This window comes from Zootoca vivipara, chromosome 6 (genome assembly GCF_963506605.1).
Source record: "Zootoca vivipara chromosome 6, rZooViv1.1, whole genome shotgun sequence".
In the NCBI taxonomy this organism is placed as follows: Eukaryota; Metazoa; Chordata; class Lepidosauria; order Squamata; family Lacertidae; genus Zootoca; species Zootoca vivipara.
Genome location: NC_083281.1, coordinates 18927637 through 18943461, shown reverse-complemented (window position 1 = coordinate 18943461; position 15825 = coordinate 18927637).

Below are 15825 nucleotides of genomic sequence, written 5' to 3'. Positions count from 1 at the left end.
AGGGAATCGTGCGCAAGTTCTGTGACGTACAATGGAAAACACAGCTTGGGTCACAGAAGATAGTAGATCTAGCAGAAATGTAGCACATATGGAACACTGATTGTGGCAACGTATCCCTATTATTGTATAATTGCAAGATTGCATCATGGTAAGATTCAGAATTGCCCACGGCGCTACTAACTGCTCATCATATAGTGTCAAATTGCTCCTTGCCAGAATCTGCTCCAACTCTACCGGCCTTACTGTACCCTTGGCCCAATTCAGGTATCTGCATTTTTTTTTTTGCAATTTAAAAATTGGCAACTAGGCTCCCCAAGGAGTTTGCTCTTTTTTTCCTTATCTGCTTTTCCTTTTCTTTTTTTAAAGTACCGGAGGGCTCAAAATAGTGGCTGTGCCAATTGAGCTCCTTAGAGACAAAAGTGGGATATAAATGCAATGAATGAAATAATAGGTAAATAAAGAAACGGCCACAGTTTATCATGTCCATTCATTTAAATGAGTCTACTCTGCAGACGACTGATGTTGGGTACAGAAACCCTGATATATTTGTTTAAGTCATTCCTAGACCGCCCTTTGTAATATCTACCGCAGAGCAGTTTATAATGCACCGCTCCATAAATATAGTAATAAAAGGGGTAATGATAAGTAATAAAAAACCAAAACGCAAATAGATTATTCCTCTTTTGAATACAGCCCCATAGACTCCCCTCTACCCCCCGTGACTGCCTCTCCAACCTTCTTCAGCTGCCAACGTTTTTTTTATTAACTGGAATATTTATTTATTTTTGTCATTAACATATTAACTGAATTTATATAGCCGCCCTGTAACAGGAAGTTCTATTCGTATCAACTTTTAATTGAATTTACAGCTTGCTGCAAGCAGGATGGTCTGAGTCAGGGACCCAATTTCTGTCACTGTAGCTCCCCCTTGTGGCCAATGGCAATATATCCCCCCCATTTCCCCCCTACATTTAAAAAATGTAGGCAATTCCAGAATAGGCTACTGTATTACTTTTTAGGGACATTTGGGAGTAAACGTCAAGAACCTGAATGACCATCATGCAGGTTCTTGAGGTTTTGACCAAGTGATGAGCTGAAAGTGTGATGTTGACGTTAGCATATTTTGCTTTCTAGTTAAACCAAACTACCTGTCAACAGTGAGTCAACAGTGTGATGCAGCAGCTAAAAAAGCCAATGCAATTCTGGGCTGCATCAATAGGAGTATAGCGTCTAGATCAAGGGAAGTAATAGTACCACTGTATTCTGCTCTGGTCAGACCTCACTTGGAGTACTGTGTCCAGTTCTGGGCACCACAGTTCAAGAAGGATACTGACAAGCTGGAACGTGTCCAGAGGAGGGCAACCAAAATGGTCAAAGGCCTGGAAACAATGCCTTATGAGCAACGGCTTAGGGAGCTGGGTATGTTTTAGCCTGGAGAAGAGAAGGTTAAGGGGTGATATGATAGCCATGTTCAAATATATAAAAGGATGTCATATAGAGGAGGGTGAAAGGTTGTTTTCTGCTGCTCCAGAGAAGCGGACATGGAGCAATGGATTCAAACTACAAGAAAGAAGATTCCACCTAAACATTAGGAAGAACTTCCTGACAGTAAGAGCTGTTCGACAGTGGAATTTGCTGCCAAGAAGTGTGGTGGAGTCTCCTTCTTTGGAGGTCTTTAAGCAGAGGCTTGACAGCCATATGTCAAGAATGCTTTGATGGTGTTTCCTGCTTGGCAGGGGGTTGGACTGGATGGCCCTTGTGGTCTCTTCCAACTCTATGATTCTATTATTCTACCAAAACAAAACCAGAAAAATAGAAATGGATTGGGAGCACAGGAAAGTAAGAAGCTGCCTTTTACCAAACAGGACCTTTGGTCATCTAGCTCAATAGTGCCTGCACTGACTGGCAGCAGCTCTCCAGGCAAGGACATTCCCAACCTCACCTTATGGCCTTCCCTTAAGCAGGACATCTCTACAACCAGGTAGGGGAACTGCGCCAAGAGTTAACCACAGTCAGCCAATTAATGCTCCCATTTTACAGGTGTGGAACACTGACAGGTCATCCAGACTTCCTGTTCTGCCACATTTCTAGGCACAGGTTCAGGCTGTGAAACTTCATGTCCAATAATTTTGTTTTGTTTTTGTCCTGGCGTTGGGAAAAACATGTTGTTGTTGTTTATCCCATACAGTGAATCAAACCTGCAGCCTTGGCGTTATCAGCACTGCACTCTAACCAGCTGAGCTATCCAGGCATGCTATAATTCAAGTTTTCCCAGGGAAAGCACCGGGACAAAACAAACAAACAAACCCCAGTGCTCGGGCACAGAGCTTTAAAATGCCTGGAAAGCACAGCGCAAAAGGAAGTCTGGATGAGCCCTGAGGTTGAGAGAGAGAAGCAACTGTTCCACCATACTGACCACAAACCACAGCAGAGAATAATTTTCAGCAACCCTCTCCCGGACATCTATCCCCATCCGTAGATTCCCCAATTACCTTCTTCCTGCCCCTGTGTTAAGGGTTAACCTGCTCGGAGTATTCAGTTACCTGGAAGTGTGCAATGCAAACAGCTCCCACCCCCTGCTGCAGGAAGACCCCTTCTGTGCAGGGGGCTGCCTTTCCCCACTGAGCCTTTTACCCTGACCCCCAAGAGCCCCACCCCACCCTTTCTTCAGCCTCCAGAGCTAAGGTAAACACTGAGCAGCCCAAAAGCCCTATAGATGTGGGTCCAAAGTCTACGCTCGCCTGATCAGCTTCGAGCTGGTTGTGCAAAATCGGCCTTTCTCGCTGCCTGAATCTTTCCCCCCACTGCTAAATCTTTTTTCCCTTTCGGCGCTTTGTTCTGCATTCCGCATTCGTTTTGTCTGGAACAGCTTGCCCCGCACTGATTAAAGAAGCAAAGAGGGAGTTTGTTCTTTCAGTTAAAAATATCCTTGAGAAAAGCATAATTGCCTTGGAAAGAGACAATTGCCAGCTACAAGGGGATGTCGCTGGCTGCTGCAGTGAATGAAATGACAGGCCATCTTAATGCTGTTGCCAGTTAAACACATGTGCCCTGAAGCTAAGATGGCTATCTCCCAGACACTGCACTCACCATCTGAGACCCTTCGTGTGCCTCCTCCAGGAGAGGTCCGGAGGGTGGCAACATGAGAACGGGGACTTTTTTTGCAGTGGCTCCCCGTTTGAGGAATACTCCCCATGGAGGCTCACCTGGCACCTTCATTACATATCTTTGGGTGCCAGGCAAAAATGTTCTCCATCAACCTGGCCTTTGGCTTATTAACATTCTATGTCCTTTTAAGTGTGTTTGTGGGACAGGAGTTATGGGTTTTTGTTCTTGTCTTTGTTATGTATTTTGTGTTTTTATTTTTGTATTTTTATGCTGTGAACCGCCCGAGATCTTCAGGTGGAGGGGGGTATATGTATTTAATAAAATAAATAAATGGTCTTCAGAACGACAGAGTGTCTTTGTGATACCTTAAAGACTGAGGGCTGACGCCAGCGAAGGGCCAATTTTGCACCATTTATTTAAAGCACTATGATCTCACTTGAAAGAGGCATACACACTCCAATAGAGAGGTTCCGGTTTCCGCCGGCAGGAATGGCGGACCTGTTTTCCATCCCTCTGACCTTCGTAAGGAATTTGGCGGTTGCTAGGGGAGTAAATGGCAACCCCCTACCCTCTCCGGGGGTTACGGAGAGGGGCCGCTGGCCCGCGATGCCCCCAGACCCACTCCGACTGTTTATGGAGTGGGGGGAGCTTGGGCTGAAAAGCACTTACGAGGGCCAGGACTCCCGGACGCTAATCTGCATGGCGGGGATTTCCATGGTTAAAGAAGATAATTAGGCTTAAAACTATGGACATACTTCAGAAGGAGGGGAAGAAGCGCTGTTTACTGCTGAGAAATTTATGCTGCTGAGGGAGAGGAGTCAAAGGCTGTATATCATCTGGAAGAAGGATTGATGGGGACGGAGCGATAAGGGAATTGAGTTTTTTTTTATTTTTCTTCATACTTCGTACCTTCCCAGACGCGATGTCCTGGCTTGTTTGGAGTGAAAGAGAAGCAAAAGACTGTGTGAGTTGAACTTTATAAACTGTTGTTACTGAGCATATTTTTTAAAGATGTGGAGTTGCCGATGAGAAAAGCCCCCCCCCTAGTCGGACGGAAGGAGTCCTGGACGCGTTCGGAGGATTTATGAGCTGTGACGCACTTTGAATTGGAGCAGCGACCTGAAGCTAAGTTCAGCTATAGGGCAAGGAGATCCATTAATTTACCAAGAGTTTATGGTTTGATGTTTGGGTCTTCTGCCTGGAAAAGCTGTAAATTCTATAAAGATCGTTAATCTTCATGGCTATGAGAGAAAACGAAAGTGATTTGAGTTTTTTAAGATGGCGCTGCTTCGTGTTGAGAGTCGACGCAACAGGGAGCTCCAGACCAAGAAGATTTATGGGGAGGCTGGACTGATTAACCCACACAGGAGAAAGAACATCTGTGAAACCTTGTTTGATATTTATCTCAGCAGCTGGGAAACAATCGGTTGAAAGTGGAAAACATCTATGTGACTGTAAGGGGAAGATCTGGATTATTATGAACTTGGAGGATGATTTGAACTTTAGAAAAAAGACGGCAGTGGACGGTTGCGAGGAATCCCCAATTTCTTGAAGCATGGGAACCCAAATAAAAAATTTTTTAGATGATTTGGCATAACATTCGGTTTGATTGATATATATATGTGTATAATTTGAAATAATGAATGTGATATAATTGGTTCTAATTGGAAAATTAATAAAAATATATTTTAAAAAAAAATGAAAGAGGCATACACACTCCAATAATTCTGGGAGTTATAGTTCGTTCAGGGTGCTGGCAGTTGTTAGGAGACCCTCCCCCCACTCCCCTCCCAGAGCTACAATTCCCAGTGAAGAGGAGCTGAGAGCTAAACCACCCTGGGAATTGTAGCTCTGCGAGGAGACCAGGTTTCCTCCTAACAACTGTCAGCACCCATCACAAACTACAGCTCCCAGGATTCTCTGAGGGAAGCCATGATTGTTTACAGGGCCGTCTTAAGCAGGTCGGGCGCCCTGGCGCCGTGGTGCGCAGATCGCTCCGGCGCCCCCGCCCCGTTTCTTCCCGCGGCTGGTGGGCGGGCGCAGCATGGTTGCCACACGGCTTCGCCACGCAGCGCCCACCTGCCGACCCGGCGCCCTGCGCCACCCAGCCTACCCCTAGAGCCGGCCCTGATTGTTTAAAGTGGTAACACAGCTCTTTAGATGTATGGTGCAAATGTGGCCTACATCATACTGAACTTGCATTTCTGCTTACTGGGCACATCCAAGAGAGGACTGGGATGTCTTCACCCAATGCTCATTTTCTGCAAGCACCCCAAAACTCCTATCCAATGAAGCCATCGTCTCTGCAGGTATTGTCATCAGAGCATGTGCAATGGCTGGCTGAACTGCACTCACCTCGGGTAAACCAGGGCTTGTATACTGAAATCGGAGGGAAGCTGGTTTGAGGGGAAACACATCAAACCGAAGTATTTTTCACCAAACCCCAAAAGAGAGATGGATTGTGGCTAATGTCTCTCAGCAACAGGAACGTGCTGGAGTTGGAATAAAACATACACAGCTAGGGTTGCCAGACTCAATAGAGGACAGGACTTCTGTGCCTTTAATTGCCCTGCTCTCTTCTGAGTCTGGAAACCTTAAAGAGAAACCAGCAGACCCATTGTTTAATTTCCAAGCAAAGGGTCTGCTGGTTTCTCTTTAAGGTTTCCATACTCAAAAGAGAGCAGGGCAATTAAAGGCACATAAGTCTTGTCCACTATTGAGTCTGGCAACCCTATACACAGCCTGGGTTGGACACATAATACAACCCTGACACATACGTAATGTTATGCTATAAGCTTTCATAGACCACAGTCACTATATTCCACAAATGGCCCGGTACATTTGTAAATCATTAAGGTACTGTACAGTGGTACCTAGGAACTTGAATGTAAATCCATTCCGGAAGACAGTTTAACTTCCGAAATGTTCTGAGTTCCGAGGTGCGGCTTCTGATTGGCCGACAGCTAGGTTTTTGCACAGTGGAAGCCGCGTCGGACGTTCATGTTCCAAGGAATGTCCGAAAACTGGAGCGCTTCCTTCTGGGTTTTCGGCATCTGGGAGCCGAAACGTTCGAGAACGGAGCTGTTCGAGTTCCGAGGTACAACTGTAGCACAATTCTCTCTGCTGCTTTTGCAATGGCAGGCTGTTCTTGAAAGAGTGTTTCGTTTTTTTTAATTTTAAAAAAACATGTTATGTCCTGCATGTACATTCCAAAATCCACAGTTGGGTAATACCTTTAGTTGGACCAACCAAAATGTCACAAAACCATGGCCCGTTTTCAAGTTCCCCAGAACCTGTCCACCTGATAAGGAGTCGCATCAGATAAGGAGTTTCCCTTCTCGGAAGGAATTGGCAATGCCCATCGCTCAGTGCAAATGAACCGATGGACTGATTAACTGAGAAGGCACCCCTAGGAGGTACAGAGATACACAAATACACAAGTTCGTGATTTTTGCCAGGGACAGAGAGCGGAAACCAGGATTGTGCCCGAAACAGAGGAACAGTTAGACCGTCCCTCGTTGGGTAATCACCACTATACTGGCAACCTCTGTGCTTGTGAACAGAACGTCCAGGACAGGAAATGTGACTTTTCTGAGCACCGTTCTTCCTCACAACGTAAGCTCTGAATTGCTTGGGTTGTAGCCAGTGTTCATAGAATTGCAGAGTTGGAAGGGACCCCTGGGAATGGGATCATCTAGTCCAACCCCCTGAAATGCAGGAATCTCAGCTAAAGCATCCATGACGCTTAAACACCTCCAAAGAAGGAGAGTCTACCACCTCCCAAGGGAGACTGTTCCACCGATGAACAGGTCTTACTGTCAGAAAGTTCTTCCTGACGTTTATACTGTAGTCGGAATTTCCTTGCTTGTAACTTGAAGCCATTGGCTCAAACCACGTTGAAGCCAAGTTTGCTCCATCTTCCACATGACAGCCCTTCAGATATTTGAAGATGGTTAGCCCTACTCAGAGTAGGTTGATTGACAATAATGGACATGGCTAACTTAGGTCTGGTTAATTTCAATGGTTCTGTTCTAAGGTTATGTACATCCCATACCTTTACAGAACATTATTTCTCCCCAAAGAATTCTGGGCATTGTAGCTTGCCCCTCACAGAATTACAATCCCCAGCAACCCTCAACAAACTACAGTGGTACCTTGGTTCTCAAACTTAATCTGTTCCGGAAGTCCGTTCCAAAACCAAGGTGTTCCAAAACCAAGGCACGCTTTCCCATAAAAGTAATGCAAAATGGATTAATCTGTTCCAGACTTTCAAAAACAACCCCTGAAACAGCAATTTAGCACGATTTTTACTATCTAATGAGACCACTGATCCATAAAATGAAAGCAATAAACAATGTACTGCAGACACAATCAATCAGTAGCTAATCTGGGTTCCACACAGTCACAAAAACAAAACAAAAAAAGAGCCACAAAAACAAAAACGCAAAGTAAATTGCGAAAACAAACAAACACACACCTCAGTGTAACACTCAAAACGGAAGTGTGGCACTCAAATCGGAAGCATAACACTCAAAGCGGAGCATGTTCGGCTACCGAAAAAGGTTCGCAAAGCGGAACACTTACTTCTGGGTTTGCAGTGTTTGGGTTCCAAGTTGTTTGAGTACCAAGGTGTTTGAAAAGCAAGGTAGCACTGTATATGTCATTCAGGAGATCTGTGGCTCGTTCATTTATTTCTGTACTGTGAGATTTCGTAGCTGTTTACAAGATTTTTTAAACGCATACATGCCCACCCAAAACAAAGGGGAAATCTACCCATGAAGCAGCATACAAAAGTAGTCAAATCAAAGGATTTCAAAAGTTTTTGAAAGGAGGGGGCCAAAGGAAGGTTATCTTTTCCCGCTGCCACAATGAGAGCAAAGGACCTCGTAGGCAGCCTAGGATCTCCCGCGTTTTATGGAGAAGCTTACACTGGCTCAGCACGATTTGGAGAAAGGTGCCTCCAATGTTTTGGGGCCTGGGGGCACATTTGCAAACCTGAGAAATGTTCTCTAGTCCCACAACCGCATGCCTCTGCCATCAAGCGCAAGTCACATTCTATTCTATTTGCTACAACAGAACGGCTCATTTGACCTTAATTTCAACATGTCCATATTTGGGATCAGGACCGCAGCACATTCCTCCTAAGAGCTGCAGGTAGCGTATAGTATTTAGCATTTGGTAAATAAATCAGAAAAGGATATTTTGTGGGGCTTCCCAGTATTTGTTTCTTTTAAATGGCAAAGCCCACGGGATAAAATGACCCACTGAGCCCACTAGAGGGCAATAGACCTCCACTGGGCTGGGTGATTATCCCAGGGATACCAAAAGAGGTTGAGGATGTTCCTATTTGGGTACCATCCCCTAATGGTTGGTTGGTTGGCCTGCACATTGTAAAGGAGAGTAAGGATCCAGCCTCTCCTTTTAAAAACCTCCCCGAGCTCTGCCCCTTCTTCCTCCAGGTCAAGGTTTCCCGAAGTGGAGACTTAAATTTACGAGAGATAATCCTGCGAAAGTTTAACTGGGGCACGAGGCATGTGCAGAGTGCACCTCCCTTGCCAATGAGGAACAGCCGCATTTAACCATTCCACAAGGCCACCGCATTCTCAGGCCTTGCCGCTAAAACATCATATACCGGCGCGGAGCTTCGCTTTTTGAAACAATTGTTTTTACAGCATCAGAAGAAGAACCTTTCTAACATCCTTACTTCATTCCCCGAAAAGGTGCAAGACGACATAATAGAAGCAAACTGCCTTTTGTAAAACCACAAGGGGCTTTTGGAAAGGCGTTGGAGCGAGGTTTTGGAGCCGCAAACCCCCTCCCCGTCCTCTTTGCTGCTCCAATTTAAGACGTCCACGACGCCAGAATTTGGGTTAAGGCTGACGGCAACTTTATAGTGAACAGATGAGTTTTAGGAGTCCTGGTCGGCTAAGGCTCCAGTTTCGAGAGGACTTGAGGCTGGCTTCTAGCTCTTAGCCGTGATGTCAGCAAGGCTAGATGACCCGGGCAGCCTCTGTTTCTCTTTTCCATCTCTTCTTTTTCTCGCCCTTCTCTAACTACCTGGTCCCTTCTGCCATGCTACAGCCGCAAACAGGAAGTCCTGGTTAATCATCAACCGGATAGCATCACCGTGACAGGTGTGGGCCAAGGCCGCAAGAGATAAGGGAACAGACGGTAGGGGTAGCGATGGAAGGGACCCACCCCACAGATAACACGTAGCCGCCGCGGCTTAACCGTTTCCATCCCGCGGCACGCTCCATATGCACCGCCACCAAAAACCAACGTTCATAAGGAATCTGCAGGGTTATCTGTGGCATGGCCTGATAGCACGAAATGGGTTTCCCGGACAATCAGTCCCAGTGAGTTTAATGGGGTTTTCTTCCTGCGTTGGATGCAGAGGAAGCGGGGTGTGTGTGTGTGCAGTCTATGACATGCTGCTGTTGGACCGTATTTGATGCACCGGAAGATGAAATATTGAGACATCTTTGTTCAGAAATAGATGGGAGAAACCTCGACTAGGAAGCTGAATTGGGGTTGGGGGCCTTTTGAGCAGGACACTGTCTGTCAAGCTAGGCCAGCCTGCAGGATTGTTCTGAGATGAATGAGATAGATATAAACATGGGCAGAGACAGGATTTATGTTAGTGAGGAACAGGAGGCCCACCTGCCATCATCCTCTGTCTGGCTCTGTCTAGCAGATTCAGAATGAAATGTCTCAACAACCGTTGTTTTAAATTACTTTCTTTTGACCCCGAGTGCTCTGAAAAATCTGCCATAATCTTTCTACAATTTCTACTTTTAGTTAAGTATTTTTTATTTATTTACGTGATTGGGGGCAGCGGCTGCCCCCTGCCTGTACACAGGAATGGATAGTGTGGCATAGTGGTTAGAGTGTCAGATGAGTCATATTATCATAGAGTTGGAAAAGACCACAAGGGCCATCCAGTCCAACCCCCTGCCAAGCAGGAAACACCATCAAAGCATTCCTGACAGATGGCTGTCAAGCCTCTGCTTAAAGACCTCCAAAGAAGGAGACTCCACCACACTCCTTGGTAGCAAATTCCACTGCCGAACAGCTCTTACTGTCAGGAAGTTCTTCCTAATGTTTAGGTGGAATCTTCTTTCTTGAAGTTTGAATCCATTGCTCCGTGTCCGCTTCTCTGGAGCAGCAGAAAACAATCTTTCTCCCTCCTCCATATGACATCCTTTCATATATTTGAACATGGCTATCATATCACCCCTTAACCTTCTCTTCTCCAGGCTAAACATGCCCAGCTCCCTAAGCCGTTCCTCATAAGGCATCGTTTCCAGGCCTTTGACCATTTTGGTTGCCCTCCTCTGGACACGTTCCAGCTTGTCAGTATCCTTCTTGAACTGTGGTGCCCAGAACTGGACATAGTACTCCAGGTGAGGTCTGACCAGAGCAGAATACAGTGGTACTACCAGTATTACTTCCCTTGATCTAGATGCTATACTCCTATTGATGCAGCCCAGAATTGCATTGGGTTTTTTAGCTGCTGCATCACACTGCTGACTCCAAGTTTGTGGTCTACCAAGACTCCTAGATCCTTTTCACATGTACTGCTCTCAAGCCAGGTGTCACCCATCCTGTATTTGTGCCTTTCATTTTTTTTGCCCAAGTGTAGTACCTTACATTTCTCCTTGTTAAAATTCATGAGGACCTGGAAGACTGGGTTTCAAATTCCCCAATCAGGTGTCATGGTCACAAGGGGGACCTTGAGCCAGACACTGCTTCCCTGCCTAACCTACCTCACAAGGTTGTCGTGGGAATTCAATGAGGAGGGGGAGAACCCTGTACAGTACACCATGTGGAGCTCCTGGGAGGAAAAAAGTGGGCTATGAATGAAGTTAATTCAGTTCATCCAACACAATGAGATGCTGGGCTTCGTAGTCCAAAATATCTGGAAGGTATTAGGTTAGGGGTGACTGGGTTTGGCAGAGATTTGTCCCCAAGTTGCCCAAAGCTATCGCTGAGCAAGGGTTCAAACTTACATCTCCATGCTCCAATAAAACAGATCCACTACACTAGAGGGTAGCCAACATGGGATATTCCGGATGTTGTCGGACTACAACTCCCATCAGCCCCAGCCAGCGTGATGGGAGTTGTAGTCCAGCAAAATCGGGAGGGCGCCATGTTCGTCCCCCCCAGCTCTTGGGTTTAGCAATCACCAACCTGGCTTCCTTATCACCCTCTCCAACACCCCTGCCCTCCATAAAGGCGATCGAGAACAATGCTCTCAATCTTTTCTTCTCTCCTCCTGCCAGAGATTCGCCTTTGACCCATTTGTGCAAAATGTGAGGAGTGGCTTTCTAAACTGCCTCCAAGCAGAACTTTCCCATTCTATCCTGTATATTTGCAGATTGTCGAAACGAGCAAGGAAGAAAAACCGCCCTGATGTGCGACACACTTTTTTTGTACACAAATATCAGTGGGTTTTTTTGTGTTTTTTTTTGGTTTTGCTCCGTCACAAATGTGACTTGCCACTGGATGGGCTGAAAGCTTCTCTTTTCCTGTGACACAGGGAGTCCCTCCATTGCCCGCCCCCTCCCAAACCTGGATTCTCCCAACACATCAGATTTTGGCCCTGCACCAGTTTTGCTGAGAGGCAGCTTAGTCATCAGTGTTGATTCACGGCAGTTTTTATCATGAAAGCCTTTTTCCTTATCGTGAGGCTCGGCTGAGAAAGAAACCAACTACGATGCGAGGCTAGAAGTTGTGGACACCAGGCTCTTAAGACTCTGAAACTGATTGTGAAAAAAGACAAGGGTTTTATGGGCTGGACCAATAAAAATTATAGCTTTTGCTGGCCAGCCACCAAAAGCTGCATAATGTTGGGTGCCAACTCCAGACTGGATTTTTTTTTGTAGGTGCATTCGGACATTTTGCATGTTTGTTTGTTTGTTGCCTGCCCTTCACCCTAAGGTGCCTGGGAAACAAAATGGCTGCCGGCTGCGCCATGAGATTGCTGCACAGCCGATTGCTTAAAAAAACAGAATGGCTCCCTCCCAGGGGTTACCTGGGATGCCAAAGTAGGGATTAAAAAAAAAGTAGGCCTTTAAAACTAAAGTGTGTGTGTTTTTCAAGGTGATAATCTTTGCTGGGAGACCGATGCTCTAAGGATGTATGGACGAAGCCCTCACGAACAACCGGACATCTCAGATCCTGAGGGGACAATTAATCGCTCAAGGCGGGGTATAGATTTCACAGAATCGTAGAGTTGGAAGGGACCCGGAGGGTCCTCTAGTCCAACCCCCTGCAACGCAGGAATCTTTGGCCCTACGTGGGCCTCAAACCCATGACCCTCGGATTAAGAGTCTCCTGCTCTTCCGACGAGCTATTCACCAAATGTTACAAATAATGAAATTATTATTATTATTATTATTATTATTATTATTATTAGAGCCTGAGGTTGACAGCAGACTCCAGGCTCATCATTGGCAATGGTGCCCCTGGCATCTTCTCCGGAAGGTTCCATGTCCACACTCGTCCATTGAAGGGCTGGTGTGCGAAACCTGACCTGGTGGGGGACTAGCCCTGAGGTAATCCCTCATGGCAAACACAGAATGTGTGCTCAAGATACAGCCCTCATGATAGACTCTTAACCCTCCTGCCCGAAGCAGCAGGGCCTCTCCCAGCGCGCCGCCACCCAAGGGCAGAGCTAATCCATCAAACTGGGACAGGCAACCCATTAAACATTAACCCCGGCGCTGTTCTTGCCGCTGCCCTCCCGCCGGTGCCAGGGAGGCGGTGCCAGCTGGGTGGGGCCTGGAGGCTTGCTCCCGCCCGGCACCTTCTCTTGCCGCCTTGAGGGTGCCCCTCGTGGGCACGGTTCCCCTGCGGGTGCTGTCGAAGAAGTACTTGGGGGGCAGCCACTCGGGAACCCCACAAATAAGGCTGTTTCACATGTGACAAGTGGGTCGGTCGCAGTCAGATAATAACCAACATATTTTCACTTCAGGGTAATAATAATAATAATAATATTTATACCCTGCCCATCTGACTGGGACTGCCCCAGCCCCTCTGAGTACAGCATATATAAAAACATAATATAAATTTGAACATGAAACAACTTCCCTACGCAGAGTTGCCTTCAGATGTCTTCTAAAGGTTGTATAGTTACTTCTCTCCTTGTCTTGGTGGTTGCATAACTCCATACCCTCCAATATTTCTCTGATGAAAATAGGAACGTCCTAAGGAAAAGCAGGACATTCCAGGATCAAATCAGAAACCGGGACGACTTCCGTAAATCCGGGACTTTGCCAGCCAGGAAAATAAATAAAAGGGGCTGGGTGTCTGGGGGAAAATACTTTGGCAATCCCACCCGGCATTGAACCGGCATTGTGTTTTGACTATAAGCCCAGAATATAAATCAAGGGCTTGTTGTATATTTTTAGGATCCACCCTGCTCCTGTGACTGCAATTGTTGGGAAACTGCTTTTAATGTTGCATTTTATGCCTTGCATTTTATCCTTACGGCGAAGGGCGAGTAAGAAACTGAAATACTAGCGATATTGAAAAAGAAATGAAATTCAGTATCCTGGGGTTGTGTGCACAGGAACGGGGAGGAATATATAGGGATTCTGGATCAGAATAGCCTATCAGAGCTGGGTCAACTTAAAACAAATACCTGGTAGACTAGTGGCAGGGGGCAACATGAAAGGCTTTTATTGTGAGATGGGTACATGGCATAATAGGCATCAAAGTGCCAGTCTGTATGCCCCCCACCCTGCTTAATCCAGATTTAGCATTTCCAGGGGCGAATCTGCTAAATTAAAAGGAAAAACCTGTTGCCAACAACCTGTTCACAATATTTAAACAACCTGTTTACAGCAACCCAGAAGCATGTTGGCAGTGTGGTTTTTCAGAAGAGTCTAAAGTGTTTTGAGAGCAGCTGGATTTCTCATATTGTCAATATCTGGAAGAAGCAAAGATCACCAGTGTTGAAGCAATGATTCTTCAACATCAGCTTCATTGGACTGGTCATGTTGTGCGGATGCCTGATTATCGTCTTCCAAAGCAACTACTCTATTCCGAACTTAAAAATGGAAAGCGTAATGTCGGAGGTCAACAAAATACGTTTAAAGACTCTCCCGAGGCAAATCTTTAAAAATGTAGTATAAACACCGACAACTGGGAAACAGTGGGCTGCAAGCGCTCCAGTTGGAGAACAGCCTTTACCAAAGGCGTCATGGGCTTTGAAGACACTCGAACTCAGGAAGCAAGGGAGAAATGTGCTAAGAGGAAGGCACGCTTGGCAAACCCTCACTGTGATCAACTCCCGCCCAGAAACCTATGGTATGTCCCCACTGTGGAAGGATGTGCGGATCCAGAATTGGCCTCCACAGTCACTTACGGACTCATTGTTAAAACCGTGTTTATGGAAGACAATCTTACTCGGCTACGAGTGACTGCCAAAGAAGAAGATGACATGTTTGTTGGTTTTTCCTACTCTCCGCCCTGCATCCTGCATTAAACAGGTTCAGCAGGTGTGTGTGTGTCTGTGTGTGTGTACACACACACACACACACACACACCACATTGCCTAGGGCTTCCGATCAGAAGGTCGGCGGTTTGGATCCCCGCGACGGGGTGAGTTCCCGTTGTTTGGTCCCAGCTCCTGCCCACCTAGCAGTTCGAAAGCACCTCAAAGTGCAAGTAGATAAATAGGTACTGCTCTGGCGGGAAGGTAAACGGCGTTTCCGTGCGCTGCTCTGGTTCGCCAGAAGCGGCTTTGTCATGCTGGCCACATGACCTGGAAGCTTTCTGTGGACAAACACCAGCTCCTTCAGCCTATAGAGCGAGATGAGCACCGCAACCCCAGAGTCGTCCGCGACTGGACCTAACGGTCAGGGGTACCTTTACCTATAGTTGTTTAGTTGAGGAGAAAGCGAAATGTGTGTAAACACCCCACGAGCAACGAACCCCCTTTCAGAACAGTCCTTGACTCCCTGCAAAAGGTATCGCTGGCCCCGGCCCACGTGAAATAGTGGTTTCTCCGTGGGCATGTGTGGGATTCAGGGTTCCACTTCAGCCGGGAGACATTTCAAGCCCATCCATGGTGGAAAACCCAGAACATGCCCTCCAGATGTTCCTATTTTTCAGGGATAGTCCTGGAATGGCGAAAGCCATTCCTGGGCGGGAAGAAAAGGGGAGCAAAACTTAAGGAGTCTTTATTTTATTTTATTTTATTTATTTATTTTTAAATGCTTTGTGCGTCCGTGTCTAATTGTGCCCCTTTCTAAAATTTATTTATTGGTGTGTGCTTTTCTTTTGGGAAATATGCCAATAATAAAACCAGGATTAAGGGCTTTTCTCAGGATGGTGGAGGGTGTGTGAGCTGCGTCCCACATACCCTCCAAACATTTTTCTGATGAAAATAGGGACGTCCCAATCCATAATGATAATTTTACTTTTTATTTTTACCCCGTACATCTCATTGGGTTGCCCCAGCCACTCTGGGCAGCTTCTGGCATATATAAAAACATACTAAAACATTCAACATTTTTTAAAAAACAAAACCCTTCCTTATACAGGATTGACTTCAGACTGCTCGGGGGCCGGATAACTCCATACCCCATGTTATAGATTTTAAAAACCTGGTTCCTTAAGGCTTAAAAGTCTCAGGATCCTTTAAATAAAATGATCTGGGCAAAATTGGTGAAACAGTAAAATGGTATTTAAAGAAAAAACACCATTGCG